Source organism: Oncorhynchus gorbuscha, linkage group LG02, assembly GCF_021184085.1.
Source record: "Oncorhynchus gorbuscha isolate QuinsamMale2020 ecotype Even-year linkage group LG02, OgorEven_v1.0, whole genome shotgun sequence".
In the NCBI taxonomy this organism is placed as follows: Eukaryota; Metazoa; Chordata; class Actinopteri; order Salmoniformes; family Salmonidae; genus Oncorhynchus; species Oncorhynchus gorbuscha.
Window position 1 is genome coordinate 109338717 of NC_060174.1, and position 25456 is coordinate 109364172.

The 25456-nt window shown below is 41.4% G+C and overlaps 1 long non-coding RNA gene across 1 annotated transcript; it reads left to right on the forward strand.

Moving 5' to 3' along the window:
- Positions 1–11070: 11070 nt before the first annotated feature.
- LOC123995245 lies at positions 11071–25341 on the forward strand. The gene is made up of 3 exons (XR_006831795.1): positions 11071–11102; positions 22798–22833; positions 24985–25341. It is a non-coding gene; the product is annotated as an uncharacterized LOC123995245 (long non-coding RNA).
- Positions 25342–25456: the final 115 nt, after the last annotated feature.

Consider the following 25456-nt stretch of genomic DNA (forward strand, 5'->3'; position numbering starts at 1 on the left):
CCTATAGCAGTGGTCTCCTGGTATCTGTCTATAAACCCTATAGCAGTGGTCTCCTGGTATCTGTCTATAAACCCTATAGCAGTGGTCTCCTGGTATCTGTCTATAAACCCTATAGCAGTGGTCTCCTGGTATCTGTCTATAAACCCTATAGCAGTGGTCTCCTGGTATCTGTCTATAAACCCTATAGCAGTGGTCTCCTGGTATCTGTCTATAAACCCTATAGCAGTGGTCTCCTGGTATCTGTCTATAAACCCTATAGCAGTGGTCTCCTGGTATCTGTCTATAAACCCTATAGCAGTGGTCTCCTGGTATCTGTCTATAAACCCTATAGTGGCTGGTATCTGTGGTGGTCTCCTGGTATCTGTCTATAAACCCTATAGCAGTGGTCTCCTGGTATCTGTCTATAAACCCTATAGCAGTGGTCTCCTGGTATCTGTCTATAAACCCTATAGCAGTGGTCTCCTGGTATCTGTCTATAAACCCTATAGCAGTGGTCTCCTGGTATCTGTCTATAAACCCTATAGCAGTGGTCTCCTGGTATCTGTCTATAAAGTGGTCTCCCTATAGCAGTGGTCTCCTGGTATCTGTCTATAAACCCTATAGCAGTGGTCTCCTGGTATCTGTCTATAAACCCTATAGCAGTGGTCTCCTGGTATCTGTCTATAAACCCTATAGCAGTGGTCTCCTGGTATCTGTCTATAAACCCTATAGCAGTGGTCTCCTGGTATCTGTCTATAAACCCTATAGCAGTGGTCTCCTGGTATCTGTCTATAAACCCTATAGCAGTGGTCTCCTGGTATCTGTATATAAACCCTATAGCAGTGGTCTCCTGGTATCTGTCTATAAACCCTATAGCAGTGGTCTCCTGGTATCTGTATATAAATCCCTATAAGCAGTGGTCTCCTGGTATCTGTCTATAAACCCTATAGCAGTGGTCTCCTGGTATCTGTCTATAAACCCTATAGCAGTGGTCTCCTGGTATCTGTATATAAACCCTAAGCAGTGGTCTCCTGGTATCTGTCTATAAACCCTATAGCAGTGGTCTCCTGGTATCTGTCTATAAACCCTATAGCAGTGGTCTCCTGGTATCTGTCTATAAACCCTATAGCAGTGGTCTCCTGGTATCTGTCTATAAACCCTATAGCAGTGGTCTCCTGGTATCTGTCTATAAACCCTATAGCAGTGGTCTCCTGGTATCTGTCTATAAACCCTATAGCAGTGGTCTCCTGGTATCTGTCTATAAACCCTATAGCAGTGGTCTCCTGGTATCTGTCTATAAACCCTATAGCAGTGGTCTCCTGGTATCTGTCTATAAACTGGTATCCTATAGCAGTGGTCTCCTGGTATCTGTCTATAAACCCTATAGCAGTGGTCTCCTGGTATCTGTCTATAAACCCTATAGCAGTGGTCTCCTGGTATCTGTCTATAAACCCTATAGCAGTGGTCTCCTGGTATCTGTCTATAAACCCTATAGCAGTGGTCTCCTGGTATCTGTCTATAAACCCTATAGCAGTGGTCTCCTGGTATCTGTCTATAAACCCTATAGCAGTGGTCTCCTGGTATCTGTCTATAAACCCTATAGCAGTGGTCTCCTGGTATCTGTCTATAAACCCTATAGCAGTGGTCTCCTGGTATCTGTCTATAAACCCTATAGCAGTGGTCTCCTGGTATCTGTCTATAAACCCTATAGCAGTGGTCTCCTGGTATCTGTCTATAAACCCTATAGCAGTGGTCTCCTGGTATCTGTCTATAAACCCTATAGCAGTGGTCTCCTGGTATCTGTCTATAAACCCTATAGCAGTGGTCTCCTGGTATCTGTCTATAAACCCTATAGCAGTGGTCTCCTGGTATCTGTCTATAAACCCTATAGCAGTGGTCTCCTGGTATCTGTCTATAAACCCTATAGCAGTGGTCTCCTGGTATCTGTCTATAAACCCTATAGCAGTGGTCTCCTGGTATCTGTCTATAAACCCTATAGCAGTGGTCTCCTGGTATCTGTCTATAAACCCTATAGCAGTGGTCTCCTGGTATCTGTCTATAAACCCTATAGCAGTGGTCTCCTGGTATCTGTCTATAAACCCTATAGCAGTGGTCTCCTGGTATCTGTCTATAAACCCTATAGCAGTGGTCTCCTGGTATCTGTCTATAAACCCTATAGCAGTGGTCTCCTGGTATCTGTCTATAAACCCTATAGCAGTGGTCTCCTGGTATCTGTCTATAAACCCTATAGCAGTGGTCTCCTGGTATCTGTCTATAAAGTGGTCCCTATAGTCAGTGGTCTCCTGGTATCTGTCTATAAACCCTATAGCAGTGGTCTCCTGGTATCTGTCTATAAACCCTATAGCAGTGGTCTCCTGGTATCTGTCTATAAACCCTATAGCAGTGGTCTCCTGGTATCTGTCTATAAACCCTATAGCAGTGGTCTCCTGGTATCTGTCTATAAACCCTATAGCAGTGGTCTCCTGGTATCTGTCTATAAACCCTATAGCAGTGGTCTCCTGGTATCTGTCTATAAACCCTATAGCAGTGGTCTCCTGGTATCTGTCTATAAACCCTATAGCAGTGGTCTCCTGGTATCTGTCTATAAACCCTATAGCAGTGGTCTCCTGGTATCTGTCTATAAACCCTATAGCAGTGGTCTCCTGGTATCTGTCTATAAACCCTATAGCAGTGGTCTCCTGGTATCTGTCTATAAACCCTATAGCAGTGGTCTCCTGGTATCTGTCTATAAACCCTATAGCAGTGGTCTCCTGGTATCTGTCTATAAACCCTATAGCAGTGGTCTCCTGGTATCTGTCTATAAACCCTATAGCAGTGGTCTCCTGGTATCTGTCTATAAACCCTACTGGTATCTGTCTATAAAGCAGTGGTCTCCTGGTATCTGTCTATAAACCCTATAGCAGTGGTCTCCTGGTATCTGTCTATAAACCCTATAGCAGTGGTCTCCTGGTATCTGTCTATAAACCCTATAGCAGTGGTCTCCTGGTATCTGTCTATAAACCCTATAGCAGTGGTCTCCTGGTATCTGTCTATAAACCCTATAGCAGTGGTCTCCTGGTATCTGTCTATAAACCCTATAGCAGTGGTCTCCTGGTATCTGTCTATAAACCCTATAGCAGTGGTCTCCTGGTCTAAACCCTGCAGTGGTCTCCTGGTATCTGTCTATAAACCCTATAGCAGTGGTCTCCTGGTATCTGTCTATAAACCCTATAGCAGTGGTCTCCTGGTATCTGTCTATAAACCCTATAGCAGTGGTCTCCTGGTATCTGTCTATAAACCCTATAGCAGTGGTCTCCTGGTATCTGTCTATAAACCCTATAGCAGTGGTCTCCTGGTATCTGTCTATAAACCCTATAGCAGTGGTCTCCTGGTATCTGTCTATAAACCCTATAGCAGTGGTCTCCTGGTATCTGTCTATAAACCCTATAGCAGTGGTCTCCTGGTATCTGTCTATAAACCCTATAGCAGTGGTCTCCTGGTATCTGTCTATAAACCCTATAGCAGTGGTCTCCTGGTATCTGTCTATAAACCCTATAGCAGTGGTCTCCTGGTATCTGTCTATAAACCCTATAGCAGTGGTCTATAAACCCTATAGCTTATCTCCTGGTATCTGTCTATAAACCCTATAGCAGTGGTCTCCTGGTATCTGTCTATAAACCCTATAGCACTGGTATCTGTCTATAAACCCTATAGCAGTGGTCTCCTGGTATCTGTCTATAAACCCTATAGCAGTGGTCTCCTGGTATCTGTCTATAAACCCTATAGCAGTGGTCTCCTGGTATCTGTCTATAAACCCTATAGCAGTGGTCTCCTGGTATCTGTCTATAAACCCTATAGCAGTGGTCTCCTGGTATCTGTCTATAAACCCTATAGCAGTGGTCTCCTGGTATCTGTCTATAAACCCTATAGCAGTGGTCTCCTGGTATCTGTCTATAAACCCTATAGCAGTGGTCTCCTGGTATCTGTCTATAAACCCTATAGCAGTGGTCTCCTGGTATCTGTCTATAAACCCTATAGCAGTGGTCTCCTGGTATCTGTCTATAAACCCTATAGCAGTGGTCTCCTGGTATCTGTCTATAAACCCTATAGCAGTGGTCTCCTGGTATCTGTCTATAAACCCTATAGCAGTGGTCTCCTGGTATCTGTCTATAAACCCTATAGCAGTGGTCTCCTGGTATCTGTCTATAAACCCTATAGCAGTGGTCTCCTGGTATCTGTCTATAAACCCTATAGCAGTGGTCTCCTGGTATCTGTCTATAAACCCTATAGCAGTGGTCTCCTGGTATCTGTCTATAAACCCTATAGCAGTGGTCTCCTGGTATCTGTCTATAAACCCTATAGCAGTGGTCTCCTGGTATCTGTCTATAAACCCTATAGCAGTGGTCTCCTGGTATCTGTCTATAAACCCTATAGCAGTGGTCTCCTGGTATCTGTCTATAAACCCTATAGCAGTGGTCTCCTGGTATCTGTCTATAAACCCTATAGCAGTGGTCTCCTGGTATCTGTCTATAAACCCTATAGCAGTGGTCTCCTGGTATCTGTCTATAAACCCTATAGCAGTGGTCTCCTGGTATCTGTCTATAAACCCTATAGCAGTGGTCTCCTGGTATCTGTCTATAAACCCTATAGCAGTGGTCTCCTGGTATCTGTCTATAAACCCTATAGCAGTGGTCTCCTGGTATCTGTCTATAAACCCTATAGCAGTGGTCTCCTGGTATCTGTCTATAAACCCTATAGCAGTGGTCTCCTGGTATCTGTCTATAAACCCTATAGCAGTGGTCTCCTGGTATCTGTCTATAAACCCTATAGCAGTGGTCTCCTGGTATCTGTCTATAAACCCTATAGCAGTGGTGTATCTGTCTCCTGGTATCTGTCTATAAACCCTATAGCAGTGGTCTCCTGGTATCTGTCTATAAACCCTATAGCAGTGGTCTCCTGGTATCTGTCTATAAACCCTATAGCAGTGGTCTCCTGGTATCTGTCTATAAACCCTATAGCAGTGGTCTCCTGGTATCTGTCTATAAACCCTATAGCAGTGGTCTCCTGGTATCTGTCTATAAACCCTATAGCAGTGGTCTCTGGTATCTGGTATCTGTCTATAAACCCTATAGCAGTGGTCTCCTGGTATCTGTCTATAAACCCTATAGCAGTGGTCTCCTGGTATCTGTCTATAAACCCTATAGCAGTGGTCTCCTGGTATCTGTCTATAAACCCTATAGCAGTGGTCTCCTGGTATCTGTCTATAAACCCTATAGCAGTGGTCTCCTGGTATCTGTCTATAAACCCTATAGCAGTGGTCTCCTGTCTATAAACCCTATAGCAGTGGTCTCCTGGTATCTGTCTATAAACCCTATAGCAGTGGTCTCCTGTATCTGTATCTGTCTATAAACCCTATAGCAGTGGTCTCCTGGTATCTGTCTATAAACCCTAGCAGTGGTCTCCTGGTAGCAGTGGTCTCCTGGTATCTGTCTATAAACCCTATAGCAGTGGTCTCCTGGTATCTGTCTATAAACCCTATAGCAGTGGTCTCCTGGTATCTGTCTATAAACCCTATAGCAGTGGTCTCCTGGTATCTGTCTATAAACCCTATAGCAGTGGTCTCCTGGTATCTGTCTATAAACCCTATAGCAGTGGTCTCCTGGTAGCTGTCTATAAACCCTATAGCAGTGGTCTCCTGGTATCTGTCTATAAACCCTATAGTAGTGGTCTCCTGGTATCTGTGTATAACCCCTATAGCAGTGGTCTCCTGGTATCTGTCTATAAACCCTATAGCAGTGGTCTCCTGGTATCTGTCTATAAACCCTATAGCAGTGGTCTCCTGGTATCTGTCTATAAACCCTATAGCAGTGGTCTCCTGGTATCTGTATATAAACCCTATAGTAGTGGTCTCCTGGTATCTGTCTATAAACCCTATAGCAGTGGTCTCCTGGTAGCTGTATATAAACCCTATAGCAGTGGTCTCCTGGTATCTGTCTATAAACCCTATAGCAGTGGTCTCCTGGTATCTGTCTATAAACCCTATAGCAGTGGTCTCCTGGTATCTGTCTATAAACCCTATAACAGTGGTCTCCTGGTAGCTGTATATAAACCCTATAGCAGTGGTCTCCTGGTATCTGTATATAAACCCTATAGCAGTGGTCTCCTGGTAGCTGTCTATAAACCCTATAGCAGTGGTCTCCTGGTATCTGTCTATAAACCCTATAGCAGTGGTCTCCTGGTATCTGTCTATAAACCCTATAGCAGTGGTCTCCTGGTATCTGTCTATAAACCCTATAGCAGTGGTCTCCTGGTATCTGTGTATAACCCCTATAGCAGTGGTCTCCTGGTATCTGTCTATAACCCCTATAGCAGTGGTCTCCTGGTATCTGTGTATAACCCCTATAGCAGTGGTCTCCTGGTATCTGTCTATAAACCCTATAGCAGTGGTCTCCTGGTATCTGTCTATAAACCCTATAGCAGTGGTCTCCTGGTATCTGTCTATAAACCCTATAGCAGTGGTCTCCTGGTATCTGTCTATAAACCCTATAGCAGTGGTCTCCTGGTATCTGTCTATAAACCCTATAGCAGTGGTCTCCTGGTATCTGTCTATAAACCCTATAGCAGTGGTCTCCTGGTATCTGTCTATAAACCCTATAGCAGTGGTCTCCTGGTATCTGTCTATAAACCCTATAGCAGTGGTCTCCTGGTATCTGTCTATAAACCCTATAGCAGTGGTCTCCTGGTATCTGTCTATAAACCCTATAGCAGTGGTCTCCTGGTATCTGTCTATAAACCCTATAGCAGTGGTCTCCTGGTATCTGTCTATAAACCCTATAGCAGTGGTCTCCTGGTATCTGTCTATAAACCCTATAGCAGTGGTCTCCTGGTATCTGTCTATAAACCCTATAGCAGGGGTCTCCTGGTATCTGTCTATAAACCCTATAGCAGGGGTCTCCTGGTATCTGTCTATAAACCCTATAGCAGGGTCTCCTGGTATCTGTATATAAACCCTATAGCAGTGGTCTCCTGGTATCTGTCTATAAACCCTATAGCAGTGGTCTCCTGGTATCTGTCTATAAACCCTATAGTAGTGGTCTCCTGGTATCTGTATATAAACCCTATAGCAGTGGTCTCCTGGTATCTGTCTATAAACCCTATAGCAGTGGTCTCCTGGTATCTGTCTATAAACCCTATAGCAGTGGTCTCCTGGTATCTGTCTATAAACCCTATAGCAGTGGTCTCCTGGTATCTGTCTATAAACCCTATAGCAGTGGTCTCCTGGTATCTGTCTATAAACCCTATAGCAGTGGTCTCCTGGTATCTGTCTATAAACCCTATAGCAGTGGTCTCCTGGTATCTGTCTATAAACCCTATAGCAGTGGTCTCCTGGTATCTGTCTATAAACCCTATAGCAGTGGTCTCCTGGTATCTGTCTATAAACCCTATGGTTGAAGTCCCCAATAGGTCGATCGCCAGCCAGCAGCCCACCTATGAGGAGCTAAACAATTCTGAAAGTTCATGCAATTTTCACATGTTCGATCTCAAATTGTCATAAACAAATATCACAAGTATCAGACAAGCTGCCACCTGCTGTCTAATCAATGCAACACTGAATACATTTACATGAACACCAATAGAAGCGAAACAGACACTCGAGTATTCTGTTTTCTAATTATACCACTGGATACTTTAACCCCTAACTTCTGATTATCATGTCAGACATTTTGTAGGTCTTTGGTAGGTCACATAATCATTTCTGACATTGTACAAACACACACACACACACACACACACACACACGCACCAAGTCCAAGTGGAGTCTTGATCGAGGCTGTTTGGGTGATATAATCAACTCCAAGTGGAGTCTTGACCGAGGCTGTTTGGGTGATATAATCAACTCCAAGTGGAGTCTTGACCGAGGCTGTTTGGGTGATATAAACAAGTCCAAGTGGAGTCTTGATCAAGGCTGTTTGGGTGATATAATCAACTCCAAGTGGAGTCTTGACCGAGGCTGTTTGGGTGATATAAACAAGTCCAAGTGGAGTCTTGACCGAGGCTGTTTGGGTTATTGCTGTTTTTGTCTGTAATCACACTGACATCAATTCCCTCTGCTCTATGCCATTCTAACACAGCCACCAAACACGTTAGTACACTCTGGTACACTACAACACGCTAGTACACTCTGGTACACTCCAACACGTTAGTACACTCCAACACGTTAGTACACTCTGGTACACTCCAACACGTTAGTACACTCCAATACGTTAGTATACTCTGGTACACTCCAACACGTTAGTACACTCCAACACGTTAGTATACTCTGGTACACTCCAACACGTTAGTACACTCTGGTACACTCCAACACGTTAGTACACTCCAACACGTTAGTACACTCTGGTACACTCCAACACGTTAGTACACTCCAACATGCTAGTACACTCTGGTACACTCCAACACGTTAGTACACTCCAACATGCTAGTACACTCTGGTACACTCCAACACGTTAGTATACTCTGGTACACTCCAACACGTTAGTACACTCTGGTACACTACAACACGCTAGTACACTCTGGTACACTCCAACACGTTAGTACACTCCAACACGTTAGTACACTCTGGTACACTCCAACACGTTAGTACACTCCAACACGTTAGTATACTCTGGTACACTCCAACACGTTAGTACACTCCAACACGTTAGTATACTCTGGTACACTCCAACACGTTAGTACACTCTGGTACACTCCAACACGTTAGTACACTCTGGTACACTCCAACACGTTAGTACACTCCAACACGTTAGTACACTCTGGTACACTCCAACACGTTAGTACACTCCAACACGTTAGTATACTCTGGTACACTCCAACACATTAGTACACTCTGGTACACTCCAACACGTTAGTACACTCCAACACGTTAGTACACTCTGGTACACTCCAACACGTTAGTACACTCCAACATGCTAGTACACTCTGGTACACTCCAACACGTTAGTACACTCCAACATGCTAGTACACTCTGGTACACTCCAACACGTTAGTATACTCTGGTACACTCCAACACGTTAGTACACTCCAACACATTAGTATACTCTGGTACACTCCAACACGTTAGTATACTCTGGTACACTCCAACACGTTAGTACACTCTAGTACACTCCAACAAATTAGTACACTCTGGTACACTCCAACACGTTAGTATACTCTGGTACACTCCAACACGTTAGTACACTCTGGTACACTCCAACACGTTAGTACACTCTGGTACACTCCAACACGTTAGTACACTCTAGTACACTCCAACAAATTAGTACACTCTGGTACACTCCAACACGTTAGTATACTCTGGTACACTCCAACATGTTAGTACACTCTGGTACACTCCAACACGCTAGTACACTCTGGTACACTACAACACGCTAGTACACTCTGGTACACTCCAACATGCTAGTTCACTCTGGTACACTCCAACACGCTAGTTCACTCTGGTACACTCCAATACCTGAGTACACTACCTGAGACCAGGGTTACTGACAGAGAGGTAATACCTGAGACCAGGGTTACTGACAGAGAGCTAAATACCTGAGACCAGGGTTACTGACAGAGAGGTAATACCTGAGACCAGGGTTACTGACAGAGAGGTAATACCTGAGACCAGGGTTACTGACAGAGAGGTAATACCTGAGACCAGGGTAACTGACAGAGAGGTAATACCTGAGACCAGGGTTACTGACAGAGAGGTAATACCTGAGACCAGGGTTACTGACAGAGAGGTAAATACCTGAGACCAGGGTTACTGACAGAGAGGTAAATACCTGAGACCAGGGTTACTGACAGAGAGGTAATACCTGAGACCAGGGTTACTGACAGAGAGGTAATACCTGAGACCAGGGTTACTGACAGAGAGGTAATACCTGAGACCAGGGTTACTGACAGAGAGGTAATACCTGAGACCAGGGTTACTGACAGAGAGGTAATACCTGAGACCAGGGTTACTGACAGAGAGGTAATACCTGAGACCAGGGTTACTGACAGAGAGGTAATACCTGAGACCAGGGTTACTGACAGAGAGGTAATACCTGAGACCAGGGTAACTGACAGAGAGGTAAATACCTGAGACCAGGGTTACTGACAGAGAGGTAATACCTGAGACCAGGGTTACTGACAGAGAGCTAAATACCTGAGACCAGGGTTACTGACAGAGAGGTAAATACCTGAGACCAGGGTTACTGACAGAGAGGTAATACCTGAGACCAGGGTTACTGACAGAGAGGTAATACCTGAGACCAGGGTTACTGACAGAGAGGTAATACCTGAGACCAGGGTTACTGACAGAGAGGTAAATACCTGAGACCAGGGTTACTGACAGAGAGGTAATACCTGAGACCAGGGTAACTGACAGAGAGGTAATACCTGAGACCAGGGTTACTGACAGAGAGGTAATACCTGAGACCAGGGTTACTGACAGAGAGGTAATACCTGAGACCAGGGTTACTGACAGAGAGGTAATACCTGAGACCAGGGTTACTGACAGAGAGGTAATACCTGAGACCAGGGTTACTGACAGAGAGGTAATACCTGAGACCAGGGTTACTGACAGAGAGGTAATACCTGAGACCAGGGTTACTGACAGAGAGGTAATACCTGAGACCAGGGTTACTGACAAGGGAGCTGAGTGAATGACACAGGAGATTCTTTATCTAGGCCTATTTACTTTGGCTGGATTTGACTGTTGATGATTTCTCTCTTTGGTTCTTCCTATTTACTTTTTTAAAAGACATATTATACTGTAATCCAACATGTTAGTATAGTTTAGCCACAGGGAGGGTTTACATTTATTTTTGTTTTCCAGAAACCCCAGTTGGAGTATTCCTGGATTTCCTTCTTCCTGTATGTTTTGTTTTTATTTGACCAGTGTTTTGCATGTCTCTACGAAGAAGAACTAATTCAAAATAACTGACAGATGCCTTTCATCCTTCCACTGTGACATCACCACGTTATGAGGTCACAGAGCAGGAAGTGCTATATAACTCCTGTCTCCGAGGGGGACAGGGCCACTAGGAGGGAGAGGGAGAGCTGACAGCAATATCAACAACAACATCGACAACAACAAACATCAGGTATGAGGATTTCTTTCTTAATAACTCTATATGTCTACTTTTGTAAAGAGTAAAGTACACGACAGTAAGTAACATTATTGTGTATTTTTATTTAGTAAACATTAATGTGTGTTGTTATTTAGTAAACATTAATGTGTATTTTTATTTAGTAAACTTAAATGTGTGTTGTTATTTAGTAAACTTAAATGTGTATTTTTATTTACTAAACATAAATGTGTGTTGTTATTTAGTAAACTTAAATGTGTGTTGTTATTTAGTAAACTTAAATGTGTATTTTTATTTACTAAACATAAATGTGTGTTGTTATTTAGTAAACTTAAATGTGTGTTGTTATTTAGTAAACTTAAATGTGTGTTGTTATTTACTAAACATAAATGTGTGTTGTTATTTACTAAACATAAATGTGTGTTGTTATTTACTAAACATAAATGTGTGTTGTTATTTAGTAAACTTAAATGTGTGTTGTTATTTAGTAAACTTAAATGTGTGTTGTTATTTACTAAACATAAATGTGTGTTGTTATTTACTAAACATAAATGTGTGTTGTTATTTACTAAACATAAATGTGTGTTGTTATTTACTAAACATAAATGTGTGTTGTTATTTACTAAACATAAATGTGTGTTGTTATTTACTAAACATAAATGTGTGTTGTTATTTACTAAACATAAATGTGTGTTGTTATTTACTAAACATAAATGTGTGTTGTTATTTACTAAACATAAATGTGTATTGTTATTTACTAAACATAAATGTGTGTTGTTATTTAGTAAACATTAATGTGTGTTGTTATTTACTAAACATAAATGTGTATTGTTATTTACTAAACATAAATGTGTATTTTTATTTACTAAACATAAATGTGTGTTGTTATTTACTAAACATAAATGTGTGTTGTTATTTACTAAACATAAATGTGTGTTGTTATTTACTAAACATAAATGTGTGTTGTTATTTACTAAACATAAATGTGTGTTGTTATTTACTAAACATAAATGTGTGTTGTTATTTACTAAACATAAATGTGTGTTGTTATTTACTAAACATAAATGTGTGTTGTTATTTACTAAACATAAATGTGTGTTGTTATTTACTAAACATAAATGTGTATTGTTATTTACTAAACATAAATGTGTATTGTTATTTACTAAACATAAATGTGTATTTTTATTTACTAAACATAAATGTGTGTTGTTATTTACTAAACATAAATGTGTGTTGTTATTTACTAAACATAAATGTGTGTTGTTATTTACTAAACATAAATGTGTGTTGTTATTTACTAAACATAAATGTGTGTTGTTATTTACTAAACATAAATGTGTGTTGTTATTTACTAAACATAAATGTGTGTTGTTATTTACTAAACATAAATGTGTGTTGTTATTTACTAAACATAAATGTGTGTTGTTATTTACTAAACATAAATGTGTGTTGTTATTTACTAAACATAAATGTGTGTTGTTATTTACTAAACATAAATGTGTGTTGTTATTTACTAAACATAAATGTGTGTTGTTATTTACTAAACATAAATGTGTATTGTTATTTACTAAACATAAATGTGTATTTTTATTTACTAAACATAAATGTGTGTTGTTATTTACTAAACATAAATGTGTGTTGTTATTTACTAAACATAAATGTGTGTTGTTATTTACTAAACATAAATGTGTGTTGTTATTTACTAAACATAAATGTGTATTTTTATTTATAAACATAAATGTGTGTTGTTATTTACTAAACATAAATGTGTATTGTTATTTACTAAACATAAATGTGTGTTGTTATTTACTAAACATAAATGTGTGTTGTTATTTAGTAAACATTAATGTGTATTGTTATTTACTAAACATTAATGTGTGTTGTTATTTACTAAACATTAATGTGTGTTGTTATTTACTAAACATTAATGTGTGTTGTTATTTAGTAAACATTAATGTGTATTGTTATTTACTAAACATAAATGTGTATTGTTATTTACTAAACATAAATGTGTGTTGTTATTTACTAAACATAAATGTGTGTTGTTATTTAGTAAACATTAATGTGTATTGTTATTTACTAAACATTAATGTGTGTTGTTATTTACTAAACATTAATGTGTGTTGTTATTTAGTAAACATAAATGTGTATTGTTATTTACTAAACATTAATGTGTGTTGTTATTTACTAAACATTAATGTGTGTTGTTATTTAGTAAACATAAATGTGTATTGTTATTTACTAAACATTAATGTGTGTTGTTATTTAGTAAACATTAATGTGTATTGTTATTTACTAAACATTAATGTGTGTTGTTATTTACTAAACATAAATGTGTGTTGTTATTTACTAAACATTAATGTGTGTTGTTATTTACTAAACATAAATGTGTGTTGTTATTTACTAAACATAAATGTGTGTTGTTATTTACTAAACATTAATGTGTGTTGTTATTTACTAAACATTAATGTGTGTTGTTATTTACTAAACATTAATGTGTGTTGTTATTTACTAAACATAAATGTGTGTTGTTATTTACTAAACATTAATGTGTGTTGTTATTTACTAAACATTAATGTGTATTGTTATTTACTAAACATAAATGTGTGTTGTTATTTACTAAACATAAATGTGTGTTGTTATTTACTAAACATAAATGTGTGTTGTTATTTACTAAACATAAATGTGTGTTGTTATTTACTAAACATTAATGTGTGTTGTTATTTACTAAACATTAATGTGTGTTGTTATTTACTAAACATTAATGTGTGTTGTTATTTACTAAACATTAATGTGTATTGTTATTTACTAAACATTAATGTGTGTTGTTATTTACTAAACATTAATGTGTGTTGTTATTTAGTAAATGTTGTAATGCTTATACATATATGTTTGAATAGAATGAAGCATGCGACCCATAAATACCAAATCTGAAGCATGCGACCCATAAATACCAAATCTGAAGCATGCGACCCATAAATACCAAATCTGAAGCATGCGACCCATAAATACCAAATCTGAAGCATGCGACCCATAAATACCAAATCTGAAGCATGCGACCCATAAATACCAAATCTGAAGCATGCGACCCATAAATACCAAATCTGAAGCATGCGACCCATAAATACCAAATCTGAAGCATGCGACCCATAAATACCAGATCTGAAGCATGCGACCCATAAATACCAAATCTGAAGCATGCGACCCATAAATACCAAATCTGAAGCATGCGACCCATAAATACCAAATCTGAAGCATGCGACCCATAAATACCAAATCTGAAGCATGCGACCCATAAATACCAAATCTGAAGCATGCGACCCATAAATACCAAATCTGAAGCATGCGACCCATAAATACCAAATCTGAAGCATGCGACCCATAAATACCAAATCTGAAGCATGCGACCCATAAATACCAGATCTGAAGCATGCGACCCATAAATACCAAATCTGAAGCATGCGACCCATAAATACCAAATCTGAAGCATGCGACCCATAAATACCAAATCTGAAGCATGCGACCCATAAATACCAAATCTGAAGCATGCGACCCATAAATACCAAATCTGAAGCATGCGACCCATAAATACCAAATCTGAAGCATGCGACCCATAAATACCAAATCTGAAGCATGCGACCCATAAATACCAAATCTGAAGCATGCGACCCATAAATACCAAATCTGAAGCATGCGACCCATAAATACCAAATCTGAAGCATGACCCATAAATACCAAATCTGAAGCATGCGACCCATAAATACCAAATCTGAAGCATGCGACCCATAAATACCAAATCTGAAGCATGCGACCCATAAATACCAAATCTGAAGCATGCGACCCATAAATACCAAATCTGAAGCATGCGACCCATAAATACCAAATCTGAAGCATGCGACCAAATAAATGCGACCCAAATCTGAAGCATGCGACCCATAAATACCAAATCTGAAGCATGCGACCCATAAAGTCTAAACCACCCATAAATACCAAATCTGAAGCATGCGACCCATAAATACCAAATCTGAAGCATGCGACCCATAAATACCAAATCTGAAGCATGCGACCCATAAAGTCTAAACCACCCATAAATACCAAATCTGAAGCATGCCACCCATAAAGTCTAAACCACCCATAAATACCAAATCTGAAGCATGCGACCCATAAATACCAAATCTGAAGCATGCGACCCATAAAGTCTAAACCACCCATAAATACCAAATCTGAAGCATGCGACCCATAAATACCAAATCTGAAGCATGCGACCCATAAATACCAAATCTGAAGCATGCGACCCATAAAGTCTAAACCACCCATAAATACCAAATCTGAAGCATGCCACCCATAAAGTCTAAACCACCCATAAATACCAAATCTGAAGCATGCGACCCATAAAGTCTAAACCACCCATAAATACCAAACCTGAAGCATGCGCCCCATAAATACCAAATCTGAAGCATGCGACCCATAAATACCAAATCTGAAGCATGCGACCCATAAATACCAAATCTGAAGCATGCGACCCATAAATACCAAATCTGAAGCATGCGACCCATAAATACCAAATCTGAAGCATGCGACCCATAAATACCAAATCTGAAGCATGCGACCCATAAATACCAAATCTGAAGCATGCGACCCATAAAGTCTAAACCACCCATAAATACCAAATCTGAAGCATGCGACCCATAAATACCAAATCTGAAGCATGCGACCCATAAATACCAAATCTGAAGCATGCGACCCATAAAGTCTAAACCACCCATAAATACCAAATCTGAAGCATGCCACCCATAAAGTCTAAACCACCCATAAATACCAAATCTGAAGCATGCGACCCATAAATACCAAATCTGAAGCATGCGACCCATAAAGTCTAAACCACCCATAAATACCAAATCTGAAGCATGCGACCCATAAATACCAAATCTGAAGCATGCGACCCATAAATACCAAATCTGAAGCATGCGACCCATAAAGTCTAAACCACCCATAAATACCAAATCTGAAGCATGCCACCCATAAAGTCTAAACCACCCATAAATACCAAATCTGAAGCATGCGACCCATAAAGTCTAAACCACCCATAAATACCAAACCTGAAGCATGCGCCCCATAAATACCAAATCTGAAGCATGCGACCCATAAATACCAAATCTGAAGCATGCGACCCATAAATACCAAATCTGAAGCATGCCACCCATAAAGTCTAAACCACCCATAAATACCAAATCTGAAGCATGCCACCCATAAAGTCTAAACCACCCATAAATACCAAATCTGAAGCATGCGACCCATAAATACCAAATCTGAAGCATGCGACCCATAAATACCAAATCTGAAGCATGCGACCCATAAATACCAGATCTGAAGCATGCGACCCATAAATACCAAATCTGAAGCATGCGACCCATAAATACCAAATCTGAAGCATGCGACCCATAAATACCAAATCTGAAGCATGCGACCCATAAATACCAAATCTGAAGCATGCGACCCATAAATACCAGATCTGAAGCATGCGACCCATAAATACCAAATCTGAAGCATGCGACCCATAAATACCAGATCTGAAGCATGCGACCCATAAATACCAAATCTGAAGCATGCGACCCATAAATACCAAATCTGAAGCATGCGACCCATAAATACCAAATCTGAAGCATGCGACCCATAAATACCAGATCTGAAGCATGCGACCCATAAATACCAAATCTGAAGCATGCGACCCATAAATACCAAATCTGAAGCATGCGACCCATAAATACCAAATCTGAAGCATGCGACCCATAAATACCAAATCTGAAGCATGCGACCCATAAATACCAAATCTGAAGCATGCGACCCATAAATACCAAATCTGAAGCATGCGACCCATAAATACCAAATCTGAAGCATGCGACCCATAAAGTCTAAACCACCCATAAATACCAAATCTGAAGCATGCCACCCATAAAGTCTAAACCACCCATAAATACCAAATCTGAAGCATGCGACCCATAAATACCAAATCTGAAGCATGCGACCCATAAAGTCTAAACCACCCATAAATACCAAATCTGAAGCATGCGACCCATAAATACCAAATCTGAAGCATGCCACCCATAAAGTCTAAACCACCCATAAATACCAAATCTGAAGCATGCCACCCATAAAGTCTAAACCACCCATAAATACCAAATCTGAAGCATGCGACCCATAAATACCAAATCTGAAGCATGCGACCCATAAATACCAAATCTGAAGCATGCGACCCATAAATACCAGATCTGAAGCATGCGACCCATAAATACCAAATCTGAAGCATGCGACCCATAAATACCAAATCTGAAGCATGCGACCCATAAATACCAAATCTGAAGCATGCGACCCATAAATACCAAATCTGAAGCATGCGACCCATAAATACCAAATCTGAAGCATGCGACCCATAAATACCAAATCTGAAGCATGCGACCCATAAATACCAGATCTGAAGCATACCAAATCGACCCATAAATACCAAATCTGAAGCATGCGACCCATAAATACCAGATCTGAAGCATGCGACCCATAAATACCAAATCTGAAGCATGCGACCCATAAATACCAAATCTGAAGCATGCGACCCATAAATACCAAATCTGAAGCATGCGACCCATAAATACCAAATCTGAAGCATGCGACCCATAAATACCAAATCTGAAGCATGCGACCCATAAATACCAAATCTGAAGCATGCGACCCATAAATACCAAATCTGAAGCATGCGACCCATAAATACCAAATCTGAAGCATGCGACCCATAAATACCAAATCTGAAGCATGCGACCCATAAATACCAAATCTGAAGCATGCGACCCATAAATACCAAATCTGAAGCATGCGACCCATAAATACCAAATCTGAAGCATGCGACCCATAAATACCAAATCTGAAGCATGCGACCCATAAATACCAAATCTGAAGCATGCGACCCATAAATACCAAATCTCTCGACCCATAAATACCAAAGCATGCGACCCATAAATACCAAATCTGAAGCATGCGACCCCATAAATACCAAATCTGAAGCATGCGACCCATAAATACCAAATCTGAAGCATGCGACCCATAAATACCAAATCTGAAGCATGCGACCCATAAATACCAAATCTGAAGCATGCGACCCATAAATACCAAATCTGAAGCATGCGACCCATAAATACCAAATCTGAAGCATGCGACCCATAAATACCAAATCTGAAGCATGCGACCCATAAATACCAAATCTGAAGCATGCGACCCATAAATACCAAATCTGAAGCATGCGACCCATAAATACCAAATCTGAAGCATGCGACCCATAAAGTCTAAACCACCCATAAATACCAAATCTGAAGCATGCGACCCATAAATACCAAATCTGAAGCATGCGACCCATAAATACCAAATCTGAAGCATGCGACCCATAAAGTCTAAACCACCCATAAATACCAAATCTGAAGCATGCCACCCATAAAGTCTAAACCACCCATAAATACCAAATCTGAAGCATGCGACCCATAAATACCAAATCTGAAGCATGCGACCCATAAAGTCTAAACCACCCATAAATACCAAATCTGAAGCATGCGACCCATAAATACCAAATCTGAAGCATGCGACCCATAAATACCAAATCTGAAGCATGCGACCCATAAAGTCTAAACCACCCATAAATACCAAATCTGAAGCATGCCACCCATAAAGTCTAAACCACCCATAAATACCAAATCTGAAGCATGCGACCCATAAAGTCTAAACCACCCATAAATACCAAACCTGAAGCATGCGCCCCATAAATACCAAATCTGAAGCATGCGACCCATAAATACCAAATCTGAAGCATGCGACCCATAAATACCAAATCTGAAGCATGCGACCCATAAATACCAAATCTGAAGCATGCGACCCATAAATACCAAATCTGAAGCATGCGACCCATAAATACCAAATCTGAAGCATGCGACCCATAAATACCAAATCTGAAGCATGCGACCCATAAAGTCTAAACCACCCATAAATACCAAATCTGAAGCATGCGACCCATAAATACCAAATCTGAAGCATGCGACCCATAAATACCAAATCTGAAGCATGCGACCCATAAAGTCTAAACCACCCATAAATACCAAATCTGAAGCATGCCACCCATAAAGTCTAAACCACCCATAAATACCAAATCTGAAGCATGCGACCCATAAATACCAAATCTGAAGCATGCGACCCATAAAGTCTAAACCACCCATAAATACCAAATCTGAAGCATGCGACCCATAAATACCAAATCTGAAGCATGCGACCCATAAATACCAAATCTGAAGCATGCGACCCATAAAGTCTAAACCACCCATAAATACCAAATCTGAAGCATGCCACCCATAAAGTCTAAACCACCCATAAATACCAAATCTGAAGCATGCGACCCATAAAGTCTAAACCACCCATAAATACCAAACCTGAAGCATGCGCCCCATAAATACCAAATCTGAAGCATGCGACCCATAAATACCAAATCTGAAGCATGCGACCCATAAATACCAAATCTGAAGCATGCCACCCATAAAGTCTAAACCACCCATAAATACCAAATCTGAAGCATGCCACCCATAAAGTCTAAACCACCCATAAATACCAAATCTGAAGCATGCGACCCATAAATACCAAATCTGAAGCATGCGACCCATAAATACCAAATCTGAAGCATGCGACCCATAAATACCAGATCTGAAGCATGCGACCCATAAATACCAAATCTGAAGCATGCGACCCATAAATACCAAATCTGAAGCATGCGACCCATAAATACCAAATCTGAAGCATGCGACCCATAAATACCAAATCTGAAGCATGCGACCCATAAATACCAGATCTGAAGCATGCGACCCATAAATACCAAATCTGAAGCATGCGACCCATAAATACCAGATCTGAAGCATGCGACCCATAAATACCAAATCTGAAGCATGCGACCCATAAATACCAAATCTGAAGCATGCGACCCATAAATACCAAATCTGAAGCATGCGACCCATAAATACCAGATCTGAAGCATGCGACCCATAAATACCAAATCTGAAGCATGCGACCCATAAATACCAAATCTGAAGCATGCGACCCATAAATACCAAATCTGAAGCATGCGACCCATAAATACCAAATCTGAAGCATGCGACCCATAAATACCAAATCTGAAGCACGACCCATAAAGTCTAAACCACCCATAAATACCAAATCTGAAGCATGCCACCCATAAAGTCTAAACCACCCATAAATACCAAATCTGAAGCATGCGACCCATAAATACCAAATCTGAAGCATGCGACCCATAAAGTCTAAACCACCCATAAATACCAAATCTGAAGCATGCGACCCATAAATACCAAATCTGAAGCATGCCACCCATAAAGTCTAAACCACCCATAAATACCAAATCTGAAGCATGCCACCCATAAAGTCTAAACCACCCATAAATACCAAATCTGAAGCATGCGACCCATAAATACCAAATCTGAAGCATGCGACCCATAAATACCAAATCTGAAGCATGCGACCCATAAATACCAGATCTGAAGCATGCGACCCATAAATACCAAATCTGAAGCATGCGACCCATAAATACCAAATCTGAAGCATGCGACCCATAAATACCAAATCTGAAGCATGCGACCCATAAATACCAAATCTGAAGCATGCGACCCATAAATACCAAATCTGAAGCATGCGACCCATAAATACCAAATCTGAAGCATGCGACCCATAAATACCAGATCTGAAGCATGCGACCCATAAATACCAAATCTGAAGCATGCGACCCATAAATACCAGATCTGAAGCATGCGACCCATAAATACCAAATCTGAAGCATGCGACCCATAAATACCAAATCTGAAGCATGCGACCCATAAATACCAAATCTGAAGCATGCGACCCATAAATACCAGATCTGAAGCATGCGACCCATAAATACCAAATCTGAAGCATGCGACCCATAAATACCAAATCTGAAGCATGCGACCCATAAATACCAAATCTGAAGCATGCGACCCATAAATACCAAATCTGAAGCATGCGACCCATAAATACCAAATCTGAAGCATGCGACCCATAAATACCAAATCTGAAGCATGCGACCCATAAATACCAAATCTGAAGCATGCGACCCATAAATACCAAATCTGAAGCATGCGACCCATAAATACCAAATCTGAAGCATGCAACCCATAAAGTCTAAACCACCCATAAATACCAAATCTGAAGCATGCGACCCATAAATACCAAATCTGAAGCATGCGACCCATAAATACCAAATCTGAAGCATGCGACCCATAAATACCAAATCTGAAGCATGCGACCCATAAATACCAAATCTGAAGCATGCGACCCATAAATACCAAATCTGAAGCATGCGACCCATAAATACCAAATCTGAAGCATGCGACCCATAAATACCAAATCTGAAGCATGCGACCCATAAATACCAAATCTGAAGCATGCGACCCATAAATACCAAATCTGAAGCATGCGACCCATAAAGTCTAAACCACCCATAAATACCAAATCTGAAGCATGCGACCCATAAATACCAAATCTGAAGCATGCGACCCATAAATACCAAATCTGAAGCATGCGACCCATAAAGTCTAAACCACCCATAAATACCAAATCTGAAGCATGCCACCCATAAAGTCTAAACCACCCATAAATACCAAATCTGAAGCATGCGACCCATAAATACCAAATCTGAAGCATGCGACCCATAAAGTCTAAACCACCCATAAATACCAAATCTGAAGCATGCGACCCATAAATACCAAATCTGAAGCATGCGACCCATAAATACCAAATCTGAAGCATGCGACCCATAAAGTCTAAACCACCCATAAATACCAAATCTGAAGCATGCCACCCATAAAGTCTAAACCACCCATAAATACCAAATCTGAAGCATGCGACCCATAAAGTCTAAACCACCCATAAATACCAAACCTGAAGCATGCGCCCCATAAATACCAAATCTGAAGCATGCGACCCATAAATACCAAATCTGAAGCATGCGACCCATAAATACCAAATCTGAAGCATGCGACCCATAAATACCATATCTGAAGCATGCGACCCATAAAGTCTAAACCACCCATAAATACCAAATCTGAAGCATGCGACCCATAAATACCAAATCTGAAGCATGCGACCCATAAATACCAAATCTGAAGCATGCTACCCATAAAGTCTAAACCACCCATAAATACCAAATCTGAAGCATGCGACCCATAAATACCAAATCTGAAGCATGCGACCCATAAATACCAAATCTGAAGCATGCGACCCATAAATACCAAATCTGAAGCATGCGACCCATAAATACCAAATCTGAAGCATGCGACCCATAAAGTCTAAACCACCCATAAATACCAAATCTGAAGCATGCGACCCATAAAGTCTAAACCACCCATAAATACCAAATCTGAAGCATGCGACCCATAAAGTCCAAACCACCCATAAATACCAAATCTGAAGCATGCGACCCATAAATACCAAACCTGAAGCATGCGACCCATAAAGTCTAAACCACCCATAAATACCAAACCTGAAGCATGCGACCCATGAAGTCTAAACCACCCATAAATACCAAACCTGACCCATGCTGCTGGTAGAAGTTAAAGTTTAGTTGTTGGGATGTGTTTACCAGACTGTTATCTCTCTCCAGGGATGGGCCACTCTCTGTTTCTCCTGTTCTACTCAGGTTGGTGTTCATGTGTGTGTGTGTGTGTGTGTGTGTGTGTGTGTGTGTGTGTGTGTGTGTGTGTGTGTGTGTGTGTGTGTGTGTGTGTGTGTGTGTGTGTGTGTGTGTGTGTGTGTGTGTGTGTGTGTGTGTGTGTGTGTGTGTGTGTGTGTGTGTGTGTGTGTGTGTGTGTGTGTGTGTGTGTGTGTGTGTCTGTCTGTATGTTACCATTATCATTGATGTCAACAGTTAGTGTGTGTGTGTGTGTGTGTGTGTGGGCTGTCCATCCTCCTCTCATAGTGTTGGTTTGTTCTCCACAGGGCTGTCCATCCTCCTCTCATAGTGTTGGTTTGTTCTCCACAGGGCTGTCCATCCTCCTCTCATAATGTTGGTTTGTTCTCCACAGGGCTGTCCATCCTCCTCTCATAATGTTGGTTTGTTCTCCACAGGGCTGTCCATCCTCCTCTCATAGTGTTGGTTTGTCCTCCACAGGGCTGTCCATCCTCCTCTCATAATGTTGGTTTGTTCTCCACAGGGCTGTCCATCCTCCTCTCATAATGTTGGTTTGTTCTCCACAGGGCTGTCCATCCTCCTCTCATAGTGTTGGTTTGTTCTCCACAGGGCTGTCCATCCTCCTCTCATAGTGTTGGTTTGTTCTCCACAGGGCTGTCCATCCTCCTCTCATAATGTTGGTTTGTTCTCCACAGGGCTGTCCATCCTCCTCTCATAATGTTGGTTTGTTCTCCACAGGGCTGTCCATCCTCCTCTCATAGTGTTGGTTTGTCCTCCACAGGGCTGTCCATCCTCCTCTCATAATGTTGGTTTGTTCTCCACAGGGCTGTCCATCCTCCTCTCATAATGTTGGTTTGTTCTCCACAGGGCTGTCCATCCTCCTCTCATAGTGTTGGTTTGTCCTCCACAGGGCTGTCCATCCTCCTCTCATAATGTTGGTTTGTTCTCCACAGGGCTGTCCATCCTCCTCTCATAATGTTGGTTTGTTCTCCACAGGGCTGTCCATCCTCCTCTCATAGTGTTGGTTTGTTTTCCACAGGGCCTCCTCTCATAGTGTTGGTTTGTTCTCCACAGGGCTGTCCATCCTCCTCTCATAATGTTGGTTTGTTCTCCACAGGGCTGTCCATCCTCCTCTCATAATGTTGGTTTGTTCTCCACAGGGCTGTCCATCCTCCTCTCATAGTGTTGGTTTGTTTTCCACAGGGCCTCCTCTCATAGTGTTGGTTTGTTCTCCACAGGGCTGTCCATCCTCCTCTCATAATGTTGGTTTGTTCTCCACAGGGCTGTCCATCCTCCTCTCATAGTGTTGGTTTGTTCTCCACAGGGCTGTCCATCCTCCTCTCATAGTGTTGGTTTGTTCTCCACAGGGCTGTCCATCCTCCTCTCATAGTGTTGGTTTGTTCTCCACAGGGCTGTCCATCCTCCCCTCATAGTGTTGGTTTGTTCTCCACAGGGCTGTCCATCCTCCTCTCATAATGTTGGTTTGTTCTCCACAGGGCTGTCCATCCTCCTCTCATAATGTTGGTTTGTTCTCCACAGGGCTGTCCATCCTCCTCTCATAATGTTGGTTTGTTCTCCACAGGGCTGTCCATCCTCCTCTCATAGTGTTGGTTTGTTTTCCACAGGGCCTCCTCTCATAGTGTTGGTTTGTTCTCCACAGGGCTGTCCATCCTCCTCTCATAATGTTGGTTTGTTCTCCACAGGGCTGTCCATCCTCCTCTCATAATGTTGGTTTGTTCTCCACAGGGCTGTCCATCCTCCTCTCATAATGTTGGTTTGTTCTCCACAGGGCCTCCTCTCATAGTGTTGGTTTGTTCTCCACAGGGCTGTCCATCCTCCTCTCATAATGTTGGTTTGTTCTCCACAGGGCTGTCCATCCTCCTCTCATAGTGTTGGTTTGTTCTCCACAGGGCTGTCTATCCTCCTCTCATAATGTTGGTTTGTTCTCCACAGGGCCTCCTCTCATAGTGTTGGTTTGTTCTCCACAGGGCTGTCCATCCTCCTCTCATAGTGTTGGTTTGTTCTCCACAGGGCTGTCCATCCTCCCCTCATAGTGTTGGTTTGTTCTCCACAGGGCTGTCCATCCTCCTCTCATAGTGTTGGTTTGTTCTCCACAGGGCTGTCCATCCTCCTCTCATAATGTTGGTTTGTTCTCCACAGGGCTGTCCATCCTCCCCTCATGCCTCTCTCATCAGTTCCACTTTGTGAAAATCAATAAAACCTGGACTGAAGCTCAGAGTTACTGCAGACAGAACCACACTGACCTGGCCTCCATAGACGACATGGCAGATATGAACAGGCTCCAAAAGACAGTACAGGCTGAGTTATTAACTGTACCAGCCTGGATAGGGTTGTATAACACCAGCTGGAGGTGGTCTCTGGAAGACACAGAATTAGGGACGGAGAGGTTTTGGGACAAAAACCAACCAGATAATGGAAACAACAATGAGTCCTGTGTGTGGATGCGAAATGGGCTTTGGCATGATGCGAACTGTGGTGAACCACATCATTTTGTCTGCTATGGTGAGTTCCCCTGTCAGTCATCTCCCTGTCAGTCATCTCCCCTGTCAGTCATCTCCCTGTCAGTCATCTCCCTGTCAGTCATCTCCGTCAGTCATCTCCCCTGTCTGTC